This window comes from Procambarus clarkii, chromosome 34 (genome assembly GCF_040958095.1).
Source record: "Procambarus clarkii isolate CNS0578487 chromosome 34, FALCON_Pclarkii_2.0, whole genome shotgun sequence".
Classification (NCBI taxonomy): domain Eukaryota; kingdom Metazoa; phylum Arthropoda; class Malacostraca; order Decapoda; family Cambaridae; genus Procambarus; species Procambarus clarkii.
In genome coordinates, this window is record NC_091183.1 from 15832458 (window position 1) to 15852397 (window position 19940).

The following is a 19940-nucleotide window of genomic DNA, read 5'->3' on the forward strand; positions in this document are numbered from 1 at the left end:
TAAATCCCCTACCTTGTTGGAATCTGTGGAAATGAATGAGCAAATGTGCTGGCTGAAGGCGCTGAAGGAAACCACATTGGTTTCATTTTGGATACAAATGTCCATGGAGATTCAAAATGGAAACTAATTATATAGTTGAACCTGCAGAGACGAGTTTAAGAATCTGTGTTGAGAGTGATGGACACAGTCTTCACAATTATACTTCAGAGAATGTAAACATCTAAGAGTCATTAGAAATATGTGTAGAATAATAAACCCTACATTGTTTGAGTTAGGGAAAACAACATTTGTGATATATAGATACTATAGCTGTTCCTAAAGATTCACCCTTTTTTGCACCAGCAAGATAACATATAAGATTTTAAGAGTTGACGAATGTTAATATTCTTGTTTGATAAACTGTGAACTTGAGACATAGTTAATAAGAACATATTAACACAACAAAATGTTTTCAGAATCTTTAACACCACTTTCCAGCAACTTATATAATTTATATAAATTATTTTAGAGAATAATACATAAATTATATATTTAAACATGATATAGTGTTTAGTGGAATGTATAAGGAGTCAAATTGTGTTAAAAAGAGCAATTTTTAGAAAATTTGGAAAAATACTTTTTTCTGTTCAAATTATAACTAAATGGATTTTAAAGGTTTCACTCAGCCAATATATATCATTCACAATTTATTAATGAATTTTACAAAAAAACACCATAAATTTTATATTTAAACATGTAAAAACTATTTGTTTTACATTTGGAAGAAAATAATTGTAGAAAAACAATTTATAATTAAACCTTTGTGTTTGGATTTTTTGAGTAAAAGTTTCTCAAAGGCTCTCCTGCACCATTCTCAATGCAAATCATTCCCACACCTATGGGAAGAGATAGGCGAACGTTGTGTAGATGATTTGTGTTTGCTGGGTATGGGTTCGAGTCACTTCTGGGGTGTGAGTTTTCAGTTGCATATGTCCTGGGGACCATTCAGGCTTGTTCGCATTTGTGTTCCTCACGTGTGCCCCAAAGAATGAGGTGATTTGGTAAAATGCTATGCCCAAGATAACTATCCGAGTGCCGGCGGTGGGGTGGTTCATATAGCCTCGGCTATCACCTCATTTTGTCCGGTCGTGATGGTCAAGTGGATTAAGGCGTCTTGTACATACCAGTTGCGTTGCTTCTGGGAGTATGGGTTCGAGTCACTTCTGGGGTGTGAGTTTTCAGTTGCATATGTCCTGGGGACCATTCAGGCTTGTTCGCATTTGTGTTCCTCACGTGTGCCCCAAAGAATGAGGTGATTTGGTAAAATGCTATGCCCAAGATAACTATCCGAGTGCCGGCGGTGGGGTGGTTCATATAGCCTCGGCTATCACCTCATTTTGTCCGGTCGTGATGGTCAAGTGGATTAAGGCGTCTTGTACATACCAGTTGCGTTGCTTCTGGGAGTATGGGTTCGAGTCACTTCTGGGGTGTGAGTTTTCAGTTGCATATGTCCTGGGGACCATTCAGGCTTGTTCGCATTTGTGTTCCTCACGTGTGCCCCAAAGAATGAGGTGATTTGGTAAAATGCTATGCCCAAGATAACTATCTGAGTGCCGGCGGTGGGGTGGTTCATATAGCCTCGGCTATCACCTCATTTTGTCCGGTCGTGATGGTCAAGTGGATTAAGGCGTCTTGTACATACCAGTTGCGTTGCTTCTGGGAGTATGGGTTCGAGTCACTTCTGGGGTGTGAGTTTTCAGTTGCATATGTCCTGGGGACCATTCAGGCTTGTTCGCATTTGTGTTCCTCACGTGTGCCCCAAAGAATGAGGTGATTTGGTAAAATGCTATGCCCAAGATAACTATCCGAGTGCCGGCGGTGGGGTGGTTCATATAGCCTCGGCTATCACCTCATTTTGTCCGGTCGTGATGGTCAAGTGGATTAAGGCGTCTTGTACATACCAGTTGCGTTGCTTCTGGGAGTATGGGTTCGAGTCACTTCTGGGGTGTGAGTTTTCAGTTGCATATGTCCTGGGGACCATTCAGGCTTGTTCGCATTTGTGTTCCTCACGTGTGCCCCAAAGAATGAGGTGATTTGGTAAAATGCTATGCCCAAGATAACTATCCGAGTGCCGGCGGTGGGGTGGTTCATATAGCCTCGGCTATCACCTCATTTTGTCCGGTCGTGATGGTCAAGTGGATTAAGGCGTCTTGTACATACCAGTTGCGTTGCTTCTGGGAGTATGGGTTCGAGTCACTTCTGGGGTGTGAGTTTTCAGTTGCATATGTCCTGGGGACCATTCAGGCTTGTTCGCATTTGTGTTCCTCACGTGTGCCCCAAAGAATGAGGTGATTTGGTAAAATACTATGCCCAAGATAACTATCCGAGTGCCGGCGGTGGGGTGGTTCATATAGCCTCGGCTATCACCTCATTTTGTCCGGTCGTGATGGTCAAGTGGATTAAGGCGTCTTGTACATACCAGTTGCGTTGCTTCTGGGAGTATGGGTTCGAGTCACTTCTGGGGTGTGAGTTTTCAGTTGCATATGTCCTGGGGACCATTCAGGCTTGTTCGCATTTGTGTTCCTCACGTGTGCCCCAAAGAATGAGGTGATTTGGTAAAATGCTATGCCCAAGATAACTATCCGAGTGCCGGCGGTGGGGTGGTTCATATAGCCTCGGCTATCACCTCATTTTGTCCGGTCGTGATGGTCAAGTGGATTAAGGCGTCTTGTACATACCAGTTGCGTTGCTTCTGGGAGTAAGGGTTCGAGTCACTTCTGGGGTGTGAGTTTTCAGTTGCATATGTCCTGGGGACCATTCAGGCTTGTTCGCATTTGTGTTCCTCACGTGTGCCCCAAAGAATGAGGTGATTTGGTAAAATGCTATGCCCAAGATAACTATCCGAGTGCCGGCGGTGGGGTGGTTCATATAGCCTCGGCTATCACCTCATTTTGTCCGGTCGTGATGGTCAAGTGGATTAAGGCGTCTTGTACATACCAGTTGCGTTGCTTCTGGGAGTATGGGTTCGAGTCACTTCTGGGGTGTGAGTTTTCAGTTGCATATGTCCTGGGGACCATTCAGGCTTGTTCGCATTTGTGTTCCTCACGTGTGCCCCAAAGAATGAGGTGATTTGGTAAAATGCTATGCCCAAGATAACTATCCGAGTGCCGGCGGTGGGGTGGTTCATATAGCCTCGGCTATCACCTCATTTTGTCCGGTCGTGATGGTCAAGTGGATTAAGGCGTCTTGTACATACCAGTTGCGTTGCTTCTGGGAGTATGGGTTCGAGTCACTTCTGGGGTGTGAGTTTTCAGTTGCATATGTCCTGGGGACCATTCAGGCTTGTTCGCATTTGTGTTCCTCACGTGTGCCCCAAAGAATGAGGTGATTTGGTAAAATGCTATGCCCAAGATAACTATCTGAGTGCCGGCGGTGGGGTGGTTCATATAGCCTCGGCTATCACCTCATTTTGTCCGGTCGTGATGGTCAAGTGGATTAAGGCGTCTTGTACATACCAGTTGCGTTGCTTCTGGGAGTATGGGTTCGAGTCACTTCTGGGGTGTGAGTTTTCAGTTGCATATGTCCTGGGGACCATTCAGGCTTGTTCGCATTTGTGTTCCTCACGTGTGCCCCAAAGAATGAGGTGATTTGGTAAAATGCTATGCCCAAGATAACTATCCGAGTGCCGGCGGTGGGGTGGTTCATATAGCCTCGGCTATCACCTCATTTTGTCCGGTCGTGATGGTCAAGTGGATTAAGGCGTCTTGTACATACCAGTTGCGTTGCTTCTGGGAGTATGGGTTCGAGTCACTTCTGGGGTGTGAGTTTTCAGTTGCATATGTCCTGGGGACCATTCAGGCTTGTTCGCATTTGTGTTCCTCACGTGTGCCCCAAAGAATGAGGTGATTTGGTAAAATGCTATGCCCAAGATAACTATCCGAGTGCCGGCGGTGGGGTGGTTCATATAGCCTCGGCTATCACCTCATTTTGTCCGGTCGTGATGGTCAAGTGGATTAAGGCGTCTTGTACATACCAGTTGCGTTGCTTCTGGAAGTATGGGTTCGAGTCACTTCTGGGGTGTGAGTTTTCAGTTGCATATGTCCTGGGGACCATTCAGGCTTGTTCGCATTTGTGTTCCTCACGTGTGCCCCAAAGAATGAGGTGATTTGGTAAAATACTATGCCCAAGATAACTATCCGAGTGCCGGCGGTGGGGTGGTTCATATAGCCTCGGCTATCACCTCATTTTGTCCGGTCGTGATGGTCAAGTGGATTAAGGCGTCTTGTACATACCAGTTGCGTTGCTTCTGGGAGTATGGGTTCGAGTCACTTCTGGGGTGTGAGTTTTCAGTTGCATATGTCCTGGGGACCATTCAGGCTTGTTCGCATTTGTGTTCCTCACGTGTGCCCCAAAGAATGAGGTGATTTGGTAAAATGCTATGCCCAAGATAACTATCCGAGTGCCGGCGGTGGGGTGGTTCATATAGCCTCGGCTATCACCTCATTTTGTCCGGTCGTGATGGTCAAGTGGATTAAGGCGTCTTGTACATACCAGTTGCGTTGCTTCTGGGAGTAAGGGTTCGAGTCACTTCTGGGGTGTGAGTTTTCAGTTGCATATGTCCTGGGGACCATTCAGGCTTGTTCGCATTTGTGTTCCTCACGTGTGCCCCAAAGAATGAGGTGATTTGGTAAAATGCTATGCCCAAGATAACTATCCGAGTGCCGGCGGTGGGGTGGTTCATATAGCCTCGGCTATCACCTCATTTTGTCCGGTCGTGATGGTCAAGTGGATTAAGGCGTCTTGTACATACCAGTTGCGTTGCTTCTGGGAGTATGGGTTCGAGTCACTTCTGGGGTGTGAGTTTTCAGTTGCATATGTCCTGGGGACCATTCAGGCTTGTTCGCATTTGTGTTCCTCACGTGTGCCCCAAAGAATGAGGTGATTTGGTAAAATGCTATGCCCAAGATAACTATCCGAGTGCCGGCGGTGGGGTGGTTCATATAGCCTCGGCTATCACCTCATTTTGTCCGGTCGTGATGGTCAAGTGGATTAAGGCGTCTTGTACATACCAGTTGCGTTGCTTCTGGGAGTATGGGTTCGAGTCACTTCTGGGGTGTGAGTTTTCAGTTGCATATGTCCTGGGGACCATTCAGGCTTGTTCGCATTTGTGTTCCTCACGTGTGCGCCAAAGAATGAGGTGATTTGGTAAAATGCTATGCCCAAGATAACTATCCGAGTGCCGGCGGTGGGGTGGTTCATATAGCCTCGGCTATCACCTCATTTTGTCCGGTCGTGATGGTCATGTGGATTAAGGCGTCTTGTACATACCAGTTGCGTTGCTTCTGGGAGTATGGGTTCGAGTCACTTCTGGGGTGTGAGTTTTCAGTTGCATATGTCCTGGGGACCATTCAGGCTTGTTCGCATTTGTGTTCCTCACGTGTGCCCCAAAGAATGAGGTGATTTGGTAAAATGCTATACCCAAGATAACTATCCGAGTGCCGGCGGTGGGGTGGTTCATATAGCCTCGGCTATCACCTCATTTTGTCCGGTCGTGATGGTCAAGTGGATTAAGGCGTCTTGTACATACCAGTTGCGTTGCTTCTGGGAGTATGGGTTCGAGTCACTTCTGGGGTGTGAGTTTTCAGTTGCATATGTCCTGGGGACCATTCAGACTTGTTCGCATTTGTGTTCCTCACGTGTGCACCAAAGAATGAGGTGATTTGGTAAAATGCTATGCCCAAGATAACTATCCGAGTGCCGGCGGTGGGGTGGTTCATATAGCCTCGGCTATCACCTCATTTTGTCCGGTCGTGATGGTCAAGTGGATTAAGGCGTCTTGTACATACCAGTTGCGTTGCTTCTGGGAGTATGGGTTCGAGTCACTTCTGGGGTGTGAGTTTTCAGTTGCATATGTCCTGGGGACCATTCAGGCTTGTTCGCATTTGTGTTCCTCACGTGTGCCCCAAAGAATGAGGTGATTTGGTAAAATGCTATGCCCAAGATAACTATCCGAGTGCCGGCGGTGGGGTGGTTCATATAGCCTCGGCTATCACCTCATTTTGTCCGGTCGTGATGGTCAAGTGGATTAAGGCGTCTTGTACATACCAGTTGCGTTGCTTCTGGGAGTATGGGTTCGAGTCACTTCTGGGGTGTGAGTTTTCAGTTGCATATGTCCTGGGGACCATTCAGACTTGTTCGCATTTGTGTTCCTCACGTGTGCACCAAAGAATGAGGTGATTTGGTAAAATGCTATGCCCAAGATAACTATCCGAGTGCCGGCGGTGGGGTGGTTCATATAGCCTCGGCTATCACCTCATTTTGTCCGGTCGTGATGGTCAAGTGGATTAAGGCGTCTTGTACATACCAATTGCGTTGCTTCTGGGAGTATGGGTTCGAGTCACTTCTGGGGTGTGAGTTTTCAGTTGCATATGTCCTGGGGACCATTCAGGCTTGTTCGCATTTGTGTTCCTCACGTGTGCCCCAAAGAATGAGGTGATTTGGTAAAATGCTATGCCCAAGATAACTATCCGAGTGCCGGCGGTGGGGTGGTTCATATAGCCTCGGCTATCACCTCATTTTGTCCGGTCGTGATGGTCAAGTGGATTAAGGCGTCTTGTACATACCAGTTGCGTTGCTTCTGGGAGTATGGGTTCGAGTCACTTCTGGGGTGTGAGTTTTCAGTTGCATATGTCCTGGGGACCATTCAGGCTTGTTCGCATTTGTGTTCCTCACGTGTGCCCCAAAGAATGAGGTGATTTGGTAAAATGCTATGCCCAAGATAACTATCCGAGTGCCGGCGGTGGGGTGGTTCATATAGCCTCGGCTATCACCTCATTTTGTCCGGTCGTGATGGTCAAGTGGATTAAGGCGTCTTGTACATACCAATTGCGTTGCTTCTGGGAGTATGGGTTCGAGTCACTTCTGGGGTGTGAGTTTTCAGTTGCATATGTCCTGGGGACCATTCAGGCTTGTTCGCATTTGTGTTCCTCACGTGTGCCCCAAAGAATGAGGTGATTTGGTAAAATGCTATGCCCAAGATAACTATCCGAGTGCCGGCGGTGGGGTGGTTCATATAGCCTCGGCTATCACCTCATTTTGTCCGGTCGTGATGGTCAAGTGGATTAAGGCGTCTTGTACATACCAGTTGCGTTGCTTCTGGGAGTATGGGTTCGAGTCACTTGTGGGGTGTGAGTTTTCAGTTATATATATATATATATATATATATATATATATATATATATATATATATATATATATATATATTTATATGTATATACAGAGAGAGAGAGAGAGAGAGAGAGAGAGAGAGAGAGAGAGAGAGAGAGAGAGAGAGAGAGAGAGAGAGAGAGAGAGAGAGAGAGAGAGAGAGAGAGAGAGAGAGAGAGAGAGAGAGAGAGAGAGAGGAGAGAGAGAGAGAGGGAGAGAGGGAGAGAGTGAGAGGAGGTTACCTTGAGGTTACCTTGAGTTGCTTCCGGGGCTTAGCGTCCCCACGGCCCGGTCGTCGACCAGGCCTCCTGGTTGCTGGACTGATCAACCAGGCTGTTGGACGCAGCTGCTCGCAGCCTGACATATGAGTCACAGCCTGGTTGATCAGGTATCCTTTGGATTTGCTTATCCAGTTCTCTCTTGAACTCTGTGATGGGATTGCCAGTTATGCCCCTTGTGTGTGGCGGAAGCGTGTTGAACAGTCTCGGGCCTCTGATGTTGATAGAGTTCTCTCTCAGAGTACCTGTTGCACCTCCACTTTTCAATGGGGGTATTCTGCACATCCTGCCATGTCTTCTGGTCTCATGTGATGTTATTTCTGTGTGCAGGTTTGGGACCAGCCCCTCAAATATTTTTTCCCGTGTAAATTATTATGTATCTCTCCCGCCTGCGCTCAAGGGAGTAATATTTTCCATGTGTAAATTATTATGTATCTCTCCCTCCTGCGCTCAAGGGAGTACAGATTTAGGCTCTTTAGTCGGTCCCAATAGATTAGAGGTTTTATTGAGTGGATTCTAGCAGTAAAGGATCTCTGCCCGCTCTCCAGGTCAGCAATTTCTCCAGCTTCGAAAGGGGCTGTCATTGTGCAGCAGTACTCCACTCTAGAGAGCACAAGCGTTTTGAAAAGTGCCATCATCAGTATAACATCTCTAGAGTGAAAAGTTCTTGTTATCCAACCTGTCATTTTTCTTGCAGTTGTGACGGCTACTTTATTGTGTTCTTTAAAGGTAAGGTCTTCCGACATGAGTACACCCAGATCCTTTACATTGCTTTTTCGTTCTGTGTTATGATTTGCCCGAGTTTTGTATGTGGTTTCCGTTTTTATATTTTCATTTTTTCCATAGCGCATGAGCTGGAACTTATCTTCGTTAAACAGCACATTACTTTCTGTAGCCCATAGAAAGACCTGATCTATCTGACTAGAGGTTTGCCGTGTCCTCTATGTTGCCTTGTTACGGACCCGAGTCCGTACTCGGGTAGACTCTGTAATTAGACACATCATCAGTACTAGTTACACTCTAGGGCACCTCACTTACCGGCTTAGACACAAACGTCGACCTATCCACTCCATAGATGGCGTTGCTGTCTAAGCGCCACCTCACCAGAGGTCAGCTGCGGCTATGTTATGAGCTGATCAAGACGGGAAACCAGCCCCTGTGGCCGGTGTATCTCGTCCTCACTAGATGGCATCGTCCATTTGGAGGGGGTTTCGGGAGCTGACCCACAGATGGCGTGGTCGTCACAGCTCCGTGCTACGACGCTGGACTCGGGTCTGTAACATGCCTACTCTCATGAAGATCCTAGTGTCATCTGCAAAGGATGATACAGTGCTATAGGTTGTGTTCTTGTCTATGTCCGATATGAGGATGAGAAACAGTACTGGAGTAAGCACAATACCCTGGGGGGACGGAGCTCTTCACGGTTGATGGGCTGGATTTTATTCTGTTGACTATTACACATTGGGTTCTGTAGGTCGGGGAATTGTAGATCCATCTGCCTATTTTTTCGGTAATTCCTTTTGAACGCATTTTATGTGCAATAACACCATGGTCTTATTTATCAAAAGCTTTTGCGAAATCTATGTTGTCCGGGATTATGGAGATGCTGTGATTCCATGGAGAGGAGAGAAAGGGGGGAGAGGGAGAAGGGGGGAGAGGGAGAGGGGGGTAGAGGGAGAAGAGGAGAGAGAGAGAGAGAGAGAGAGAGAGAGAGAGAGAGAGAGAGAGAGAGAGAGAGAGAGAGAGAGAGAGAGAGAGAGAGAGAGAGAGAGAGAGAGAGAGAGAGAGAGAGAGAGAGAGAGAGAGAGAGAGAGAGAGAGAGAGAGAGAGAGAGAGAGAGAGAGAGAGAGAGAGAGAGAGAGAGAGAGAAAAAAAAAGGTGAAGAAGGGGAGAAGAAGGAAGGGAGAGAGAGGTGTGTGTGTGTGTGTGTGTGTGTATGGTGGGGAGGTGGAAGAGAGGGAGGGGAGGGTGAGGGTGTGTGGGGCGGATTAGTGTGGGAGGGTTATGGGAGGGAGGGCCCTGAGGTTGGGAGGCTGTGTGTGTACTGTTGGTGGAGGGGGTGGGGGTGAGAGAAGGGGTGGGGGTGAGAGAAGGGGTGGGGGAGTTGCCTAGTGTAGAGCGCAGTGTTTTTCACACTTGGGTGTCAGAAAACTAGTTCTCACATAAGCCGAACATTTCCCTTGAGGCTCGTTTCCGTTTGCTAACTTATATCTAAGACTAACTAATTAAGAAGCAATAACACTGTACACCGCTTGACTGACTTTTTGAGAGGCCTTACCTTACCGCCAATTCAAAACATCCCACAGCACAAACAGGTGTTAAAAGTACTGTTGACAGTCGAGTGTAGGCCTGCTGTCTCCATCCACGCTACTGCCAGGCATAGGTCCCTCCAACTTGTTATCTATCACCAGTACTCTGTTTCTTGTCCCTCTATGCACCGATATAGTTCTAATGCTAAACGTTTAGAATCACTTCTTCAATATCCTATTTACTATTTGTTATGATCTTCACTATCACATCTAGTTGAGTACACTCTGGCCAAGCAGTGGCCCACCTGCTTACCCTGGCACTAATGTCGTACCCCTGAGCTTGTCTAATATTCACTATCGGACACAATCCATATCTGTGTGTGTGAGTGTGTGTGTGTGTGTGTGTGTGTGTGTGTGTGTGTGTGTGTGTGTGTGTGTGTGTGTGTGTGTGTGTGTGTGTGTGTATGTGTGTGTGTGTGTGTGTGTGTGTGTGTGTGTGTGTGTGTGTGTGTGTGTGTGTGTGTGTGTGTGTGTGTGTGTGTGTGTGTGTGTGTGTTTATGTGTGTGTGTGTGTGTGTGTGTGTGTGTGTGTGTGTGTGTGTGTGTGTGTGTGTGTACTCACCTAGTTGTGCTTTCGGGGGTTGAGCTTCATCTCATTGGTTCCGCCTCTCAATCAACTGACATATTGAGCCTATTGAGCTCTATCATATCTACATTTGAAAATTTATATGGAGTCTGCCTCCACCACTTCACTGCCAAATGAATTTCATTAGGCAGTTAACTACTCCAACACTGAAAAAAAACTTTGTACTGTCTCTTTGGCACATTTGGGTATTAAATTTCCACCTGTGCTCCCTTATTCGTGTTCCACCCATGCTAAATAGTTTGTCTTTGTTTGTCTTTTGTAGGTGGTGATCATGTCTCTCCATACTCTTCTACCTTCTAGGAAGTGAAGTTTAGCTTCCGTGGTCGTTTCTTGTAACTCATACCTCTCAGTTCTAAGGCAAGTTTGGTGACATACCTCTGAATCGTCAGAGTTCTGGCTCTTTGGTCAGCATCCCAGATGCTGTCTTAATCGACTGAGCAACAGCATGGTTAAATGAATTGCAACCAGAAGTTCTATGTGTTATTTCTGTGTGAAAAGAAGTAAGGGTGAAGAGGTAGAATGGCCTATTGACAAAGCTCGAGTGCATGGGGGAATTGTGTAACATCCTAGTTTGTGTCTTGGAGAGGCAGCAGGATCCAAGTAAGGTCAGTAGAACTTCTGGTTGCAATTCTTTTAACCATGTCGTAGCTCAGTCGATTAAAGCAGTGTCTGGGATGCTCTCCGACGTAGGTTCGAGCCCTCGTCACGGTCCTTGTGGATTTGTTTATTTGATGCATCACACTATTGTGATTTCTGTGTGTAAAAGAACTAATTAGTTCTTTCAGAAACTAATAATAGTAAACCACAGCACACCAATGGTAATAATACTTAATTATTATTATTATTGGTAATAATCACCAAAGGTAATTAATAAACTTTTATCATCACTTTATCCGAAAATGGTCTTTGAAAAATGAGCGATTTTGAAAACAGAGTTTACTTGGAACCGCCTACAGTCCACCGGCCCTTTTTTCCCCAAAAAATGGCCGCTGGACTGCACTCCCTACTACTATTACTCCTAAAGTAGTAGTAGTACTATTACTAATCCTAAAGGTACTTCAAATAAATATAATCATTCTAATTTCACACCAAAGAGGAACAGTGGCAGTGTGGGCATATATGCAGTGGGACTCTCCACGCCTATAGTTACAGCGTCACCAAAGACAGTGACTCCATAGGGTACTGTAGGCAACGGAACATGTTTGTTCTGCCAAGAGAAACATTCAATGTACTACTGCCCCAATTTTCCTAATTGTGATACCCGTGTTGAGCGACCCAAAGAGTTGCAACATTGCACGTGGTGCCTCAAGAAACACTACACCAACACCTGTGAAACCCAATTATACACCTGTAATAGGTGTAACAACGGTCAGCATCATGCAGCATTGTGCGGGGGACACAAAATTAAAGTCTCCAAACCCCAAGGTGGAAGATAACATTCCCACCACAGTACAGTACTGCAAGGTGCAACAAACAATCAGTGTCCTATCGGCAAAATTGCACAATAATGTGACTTTGCCTACTGCCCAAATTACCATCCAGAACAAGAGGGCTAGGGTCCATACCTGTGGGTACTTTGACCAAGGGTCCCAAAGAACATTTGGCACTAAAAAGGTGGCAGATGATCTACAATTATAACCTGAAAAACAGGTGACCTGGAATATTTCAGGGTTCTTAGCTGAGATGGGACCTCAAGTCTACCAGGTTGTACAGATTAGGCAGCTACGTCTATCAAGTACAAGCCATTCTGGTGGACACAATTCAAGTAGTCCTACATGTACAAGGTTTGGGAGCTACTGCCAAATTCCTGAGAAATAGAGAAGTAAAATTGACAGATAAAATTAAGTCTGATCACCTCACCGACATCGGAATCCTTGTAGGTGCAGCCTACTACCACCAATTCATCACTAGCCCAAATAAATATATCATGGTATAAACATGTTAAATTCTGCAGGAGGCAAATTACTCACAGGCCCAATATGAAGCCAAAGGAGACCTATGCCTGCAGACAAACAATACGAATAGAAATCTAAATTTGTCAGCTGATTATACAACTCCAATTGCATTATACTAAGGAGAATACAGCTGACTATAACAACAGAGGTTGATCTTGATATCATCATTTAAAGCTGAAGATGTGTTCATGAGGCCTCAGTGGCAAATCAGTGAACAGTAGCCTGAAAAACCTACAAGTCAATGCGACCAATGTCACTGAACCCACTGCAGTCAATCATACTTGACTTTAATGATTGACTATTCAATCCTGTGAATCGACCAACTAAATTAAACCCAATTTGTCAGCCAAACAAACTCCAGCAAATAAGCACAAGGGAGCATAACTGACTATATAAATACGACCCTTGATTTTGATACTGCTCCTGCTGCTGTCCTCTCAAATTTTGCTGAACAACTTTTCCTTTTCCTTCTGTTTCGTTTTTCTCCCCATTTTTCTTCTGTTTTTTTTTCTCTTCTCCTATCTGCTTGTTTGCTTGACTTGTGACTCTCACAAGTCAAGTCTGACTGTGAGATTTTTTTCTACGCCTACCTTCCTTAGGAGGTGGACTACAAGTTTAAAGTCTGCTCACGGCAGTTAAGCATGAGTCCAATAGAAAAAGGAAAAGCGGGAGCAAACCGCCAGGCCTCCACCACTAGGGGTGAAAACCTGTCCACAATAGGCCGTTGGCTCCTCCTAGTTAAACAGGACGTTAAAACTAATAAAGGGTAACCGACGGGTTCTCACAATCAAATATTTATATTTGATGTGGCGCTATGAATTGGAATTCGAATTACCAAGAACAGCCGCTTATCAAGATCACATCAACATTTAATAATATGCAGAAATATGGTGGAATAATATGGTTGAAGGGTTGACATCAAAGACCGTTCTCTATAACATAACAATTTATTAATAACAAGAGACTAACTACTACATTACCGAGTTTACGTTACGTTAATGTCCATCCAGTGGCACGATAACAAACAGCTAAATAGCAACCCTTGCTGTGAGGGTGCATACTGAACTAACCTGAACACAGGTGTGCCCACTGATGATGCAATATTGCAAAACAAAGAAAACTATCACAGACTAAGTTACACCACAGCGAATGGTTACGTTATTGTACATCAAGTGGCATTTGCAACACAGCTATTCAACAGCCCCTCGAGAAGTGACAGCAGGCTCCATCTTGCTGACACTTCGGGCTGACAACATGAACTAACTGAACAAATGAAGGATATCCACTGAAGACACAAGCATGCAATCAATAGTGTCTCGGTTTCCCTGACAGCTACTATAATCACAAGCTTAGGGGTCCTCCCGCCACCCAAGAGAGACCCACGTAACTAGGCGGGTAGTCCAACAGTGACCCCCCATCCTATCACAACCCAGTGTGAACACTCTTTTCAACTCCCTACAAGAAGTTGCCCTGTTGTAAACAGTAACAAAGACAGGCAAGGCGGGATTCTGGGACACAGCTCCACAAATCCCTAGATTACTCTACTCTCGTCACCAGACGACAACCAAAAGAAATTGCCTTAAGTGATTAATTACGTTAATTGACTGATCGCAGCAGTCAGCAACAAAGTACTACGGTAATCACAAACAATTGTCTCACACTAGACAACAACATGATGATACTCTACGTTAGTCATTAACACTTGTCTCTCTCTTGTTAACAATAACTCAAACTTATATTACATCACACTTGACTCCTTGCAAGTATTCAGTGAGTAATTCTCAATAAAGGTCAAACGGACCACTAATTACATCCCCATTGAGTTACGTTAACTAAGCCTACCCTAACTTGGTAGCTTCTCAACAGTCTGTGTCAAAAATTTACTAGTGAGTGTTAATTACCCTAATTAATTCCCTAATTAATTCTGAGCAATTAATTAACTGTCACCAGGACCGATAATTAATCATCCATAAATACGTCTCACTCCGCACTGCCTAAGCAGGTCTCATCAAACACTGAATTCACGGGAAAGGAGTTAATTACCCCTAATTAACAAGATGTGCCACTAATCCACTGTCCTCAGACAGGATATGATTAATACAACGATTTATGCTAGCTCCATGACCTCGCTTTACCGAGTCATCGGAGCTCTCCAATGTTAATTACTCCACTAATTAACTTGAGCCACTAATTGCTATACCCCTGAAAGGTAATTAGTCTCGAGCAAATTACGTTAACTTAAATACTGACAGCCTCTGACAGATCCTCTCCCACTACGTGAATTCATGATGAGAAGGCTAATTACATAATTAGCTAGAGTGGTCAATTAGTTGTCACACGGACAATTAATTGCTCCCGAGACGTATCTCACTCCACAATAAGTGTGCACCCCTTATCCAGTTAATTCCCCAATTATTAACTCACTGAATCCTTAAGTCCTCAAAACAAACTTAAAGAAACAAGGAAACCCCAATGTTACATAGGTCACAATACAATGGCATGCAACAATACAAATGCACTGCCCACATATGGTTGCGGCTACTGCAACTCGCTAATTACTGTGCCCACACAATAATGACACACAGTTGTGCAACACACAAGAGTATACCAATATTACTGTCACCCTTATCTTGCACCCGTTGCAAAGGACTACTGTGAACACACACACTTACCTCAGCAAGGCAATTAACCCATCAATTGCCTGCTCTCATTAAGTACTGTGAATTCCCCTGAATAATCATAGAGGTCCCTTAAACCCTCAACACAGCTCTCAGGGCAGCAATAATATCGTATAAACTGATAACAACACTGCACAAACCTGCAACATAATGATGCCGTCAGCATACCCCACATGCTAATGACATCATTAGGCAATCAGTCAGCAATCACATCTACTGACTCACCACATAACACAGTACATAAACATGCAAATGAACACATAGAAATGGCATTCACATAATCAATGAAAATTATATCATCAGGTAAATGTAACTAACTACACAGACCTCAGGGGTCCCCACTGACATCCCTGCAACCTGGCCTGCCTACCTCTAATGATTATAATTTTACATGCTGGTACTCTATGGCATTAATCCAGTCTGAGCGATTATATAGAATCGACAGGCTGGATCACTTATATGGTAAATCTCTACACTGACCGGTTACATACTCTAGTCAGTCTACTACACACATATATACATCATGATACTATAGTGTGGTCCCGTGTACTCTCCTTATTTTTTTACTCATTTCCCAGGTCACTACCACCCTAGCTGTCAACACTTAGCTTGCTCCTCATGCGTCGACAATATGTGGCCCTAGGCTGTCCCGGGAAAGTGGCCAAGGCATGTGGCCACCGCGTGGCCCACAGCGCCCCTCCCGAGCTGAGAGGGGGGGGTGGGGGTGGTAGCCGGCGCGCGGGCTGGCGGGTGGGTAGCCGGCGCGCGGGCCGAGTGGCCTGGGGGTGGCCACGAGTAGCGCATGATGTCATAGCACCCCACCCGGCTGAGCTGGTGCGTGGGGTGGGGTGGGGTTTGGCCACGCGGGTGGCCTGGGGTGGCCCCCACATGCAGCTGGCCAAGGTGGGCGACGAGGGTGGCCGCGGGCGGCCTGGGGTGGCTGCGCACATGGGTGCCTCGGGCTGGCAGGCTGCTGCCCACAGGCATACACACGCGGATGGGGAATCACTAACAACCCCATCAAACCAGAGCCTGCCTTGCTCTACACTGGGGTGACAATGGCCGGCGGCGTCCCCACACTGATGCAGCCTGGCGGAATTCAATGTCCAACATGGGCCTGTAATCACACCACAATTACACTAAAAGGCCCTGCTCGATTCCGCTAATTGCCCAACAACACTAGACAGGTTATTCAAACCACCTGTTACACCATGAGGCTCTGCCAGCTGCCTCATGGGTGAACACTGTCAACTGTCTCTTCAGCTTTTTACTGTTCCTTCCGTAAATCCTTGGCCCCAATTCATGCCAATTGGGCCTTGACACAACCCTTGATGGCAGGAGTGCCATATTCGATGAGTAATTTGGACGACAGAAGCAATTAATGGGGGGGGGGGTGGAGGTGGCCGGCCTGCCACCTCCACCAGTCACTTCTTCCTCTGCTTGCCGCCCAATTCAAACTGACTCTATGGCGGGCAGGGAAACTCAAATGCCCCTACCTCCCCCCTACCTTGTCTTGACCAATCTGCCCAAAGCCGGCACGGCTCCCTCGTGCCGCTCCCAATCACAGCTCTTCACGCCAAAACTTGGCTTGGAGCACACATGCCTCCGGCATCCCGTGACGTCACAAGGAGGGGGAGGCCTAAAAGACAGTGGCGTACTGTCTCACATGTTGGGGGGGGGGGGCAACGTTCACTCCACTGTCCCTCCCCCCTGTAAAACCGTTGGGAGAGTCAAGTACCTCCCTCATCCTCTTTCACAGAAACAGGAAAATTTCTGTAATTCTCTCTACAGAGCAATCGCAGACTTCTAACCAGTCCCAACCGACAGTCCTTAACATAAGCTTTCATTCACACCCAACAACCGTATGTTAGTTTGAAAGCTTCAGTTTCTAGAGTGACTAGCCTAATCTAGAAACTAGGAAAACTAGCTGAGGGAATCTAGATTCCCTCACACTGACCTCGGGGCGGGCTTGGGGAGTAGAACTCCCAGGACCCTATCAACCAGGTAACCAGGTATCAACCAGAGAGGAGCAATGGAGGTGACAGGAAGAGTGGTCGGGGGGAAAGGGAAGGTATAGAATGAGAGAGAGAAAATGAGATCAAGGAAAGCTGCCCTTTCTATATGTAACAGTCATGGAAAAGGGCGGAGGTTTCCACACTGCAGTCTACACTAAGGAAACAAACATAGGAATGTGCCTAAATGCCAACAGCGACTGCCCAGAGAGGTACAAGAGGAGTGTTGTTAACGCATATGTCGACCGTGCTCTCAGCCACAGCTCAGAATGGAAACAAGTCGACGAAGAACTCTGTAGGGTAAGGCAGGTCCTAGTCAATAACGGCTTCTCCAATGGTTTCGTCGAAGACATCATAAGAAGGAAAGTGAAAAGCCATGCAACCTCTGAAGAGACAACTAACACAACACCTATACCCCCTATTAGACTATTTTACAGGAACTTCTTTTCCACAGCTCATAAAACGGAGGAAAGGGTCCTGAAAGATATTGTTAATAGAAACGTTATCCCTACAGACAAAAATCAGAGGATACAACTGACGATTTACTATAAAACCAGAAAAACGGCCAGCCTACTCATGAGAAACTCTCCAGACACAAAACAGAATGCTTTAAAAGAGACTAACGTCGTCTATGCCTTCAAATGCCCTCTTGGGGACTGTAAGCTGCAAAAAACCCAGTATATAGGCAAGACAACAACACCTCTTTCTAGGCGTTTAACGATGCATAAGCAACAGGGCTCCATTAAGGAACATATAATCTCTTCCCACAACCAAACCATCGCCAGAGAAATCCTAGTAAACAACACAGAAATCATCGATAGATACAGCGATAGCAGGCGGCTTGACGTTTGCGAGGCACTACACATCAAGAAGTCAACACCAGCAATCAACAGCCAATTATTGCACAACTATATTCTACCCACCTCAAGACTCCGCTCCAATATAGAAGCATCAAGAAATATGGACCAATAGGCTTTCTACAAACACTTCTATTCAATATCCATTGTTTCGTGTTCTGTCTTGTGTTGATGAATTTAATACCCGATTAATACCACCTCACCCCATCCACCTCACTCAAATGTAGATATAAACAAATCGGAGATGTGTAACTTCTATTCAGTTGTGTATGTGTAAACTAAAGTCTTTGAAAATGTAATAAGTTTTACGAAACGCGCTCAAGTGTCGCGTCAGACTAGAAATAAAAATGAATTTTGGAGAATTGATTTTTGAATTACCACCAGCAGTGAAAAGAAATGTACGAAAGATTGAAAAAATTTGTGTTAGAATTATTAATCTTACTTTTTCGGTCATATTAAATAATATATGTCTACAGGAAAGACTGCTACCAAAATATACTAATATATATATATATATACATATATATATATATATATATATATATATATATATATATATATATATATATATATATATATATATATATATATATATATATATATATATATAAATATATATATATATATATATATATATATATATATATATATATATATATATATATATATATATATATATATATATATATATATATATATATATATATATATATATATATGTCGTACCTAGTAGCCAGAACGCACTTCTCACCCTACTATGCAAGGCCCGATTTGCCTAATAAGCCAAGTTTTCATGAATTAATGTTTTTTCGACAACCTAACCTACCTAACCTAACCTAACCTAACTTTTTCCGCTACCTAAACTAACCTAACCTATGAAGATAGGTTAGGTTAGGTTAGGTAGGGTTGGTTAGGTTCGATCATATATCTACGTTAATTTTAACTCCAATAAAAAAAATTGACCTCATACATAATGAAATGGGTAGCTTTATCATTTCATAAGAAAAAAATTAGAGAAAATATATTAATTCAGGAAAACTTGGCTTATTAGGCAAATCGGGCCTTGCATAGTAGGCTGAGAAGTGCGTTCTGGCTACTAGGTACGACATATATATATATATATATATATATATATATATATATATATATATATATATATATATATATATATATATATATATATATATATATATATATATGTCGTACTTAGTAGCCAGAACGCACTTCTCAGCCTACTATGCGAGGCCCGATTTGCCTAATAAGCCAAGTTTTCATGAATTAATGATTTTTCGACTACCTAACCTACTTAACCTAACCTAACCTAACTTTTTCGGCTACCTAACCTAACCTAACCAATAAAGATAAGATAGTTTAGATACAGTTGGTTAGGTTCGGTCATATATCTACTTTCATTTTAACTCTAATACAAAAAATTGACCTCATACATAATGAAATGGGAAGCTTTATCATTTCATAAGAAAAAAATTTGAGAAAATATATAAATTCAGGAAAACTTGGCTTATTAGGCAAATCGGGCCTTACATAGTAGGCCGAGAAGTGCGTTCTGGCTATTAGGTACGACATATATATATATATATGTGTGACATGTGACAGGGTATGCTATATCCGGTTGAGGGACGATAATGTGCGCATTCATTCCAACAACGGAGTCAGGTGTTTGGGTTCTGAGCGCCCTCCCAGGGAGAACACCAATCAACAGCTCACACCGCCCGTAAGGCAAAACACCTCCCAGACCTTCATTCCCACAGAAAATTTATTAGAAGCTATCAAAGCAACATCGGCCATAACCTTGCAACATATCCCTAAAGCAGCCCGCCCCCATGCAGCAGCCAAATTATCTGCCCTCCTGAGAAAAGTCAACGACTCTCCTGGAACGACCCAAGCATGGCACAACCTCCTAATGTTTGGCAACATATGTCTAGCCACCCCTGCAAGGAGAGACAAAACCTTAGCTGCCTCAGTCATCAAAGCTATAAATGATTTTCCCAGGGAGGACAACAAGGTGCGCCTTCCCACTCGCGCGAGAAACACCCACGGCAGGAAGAGCAACAGTGGCATA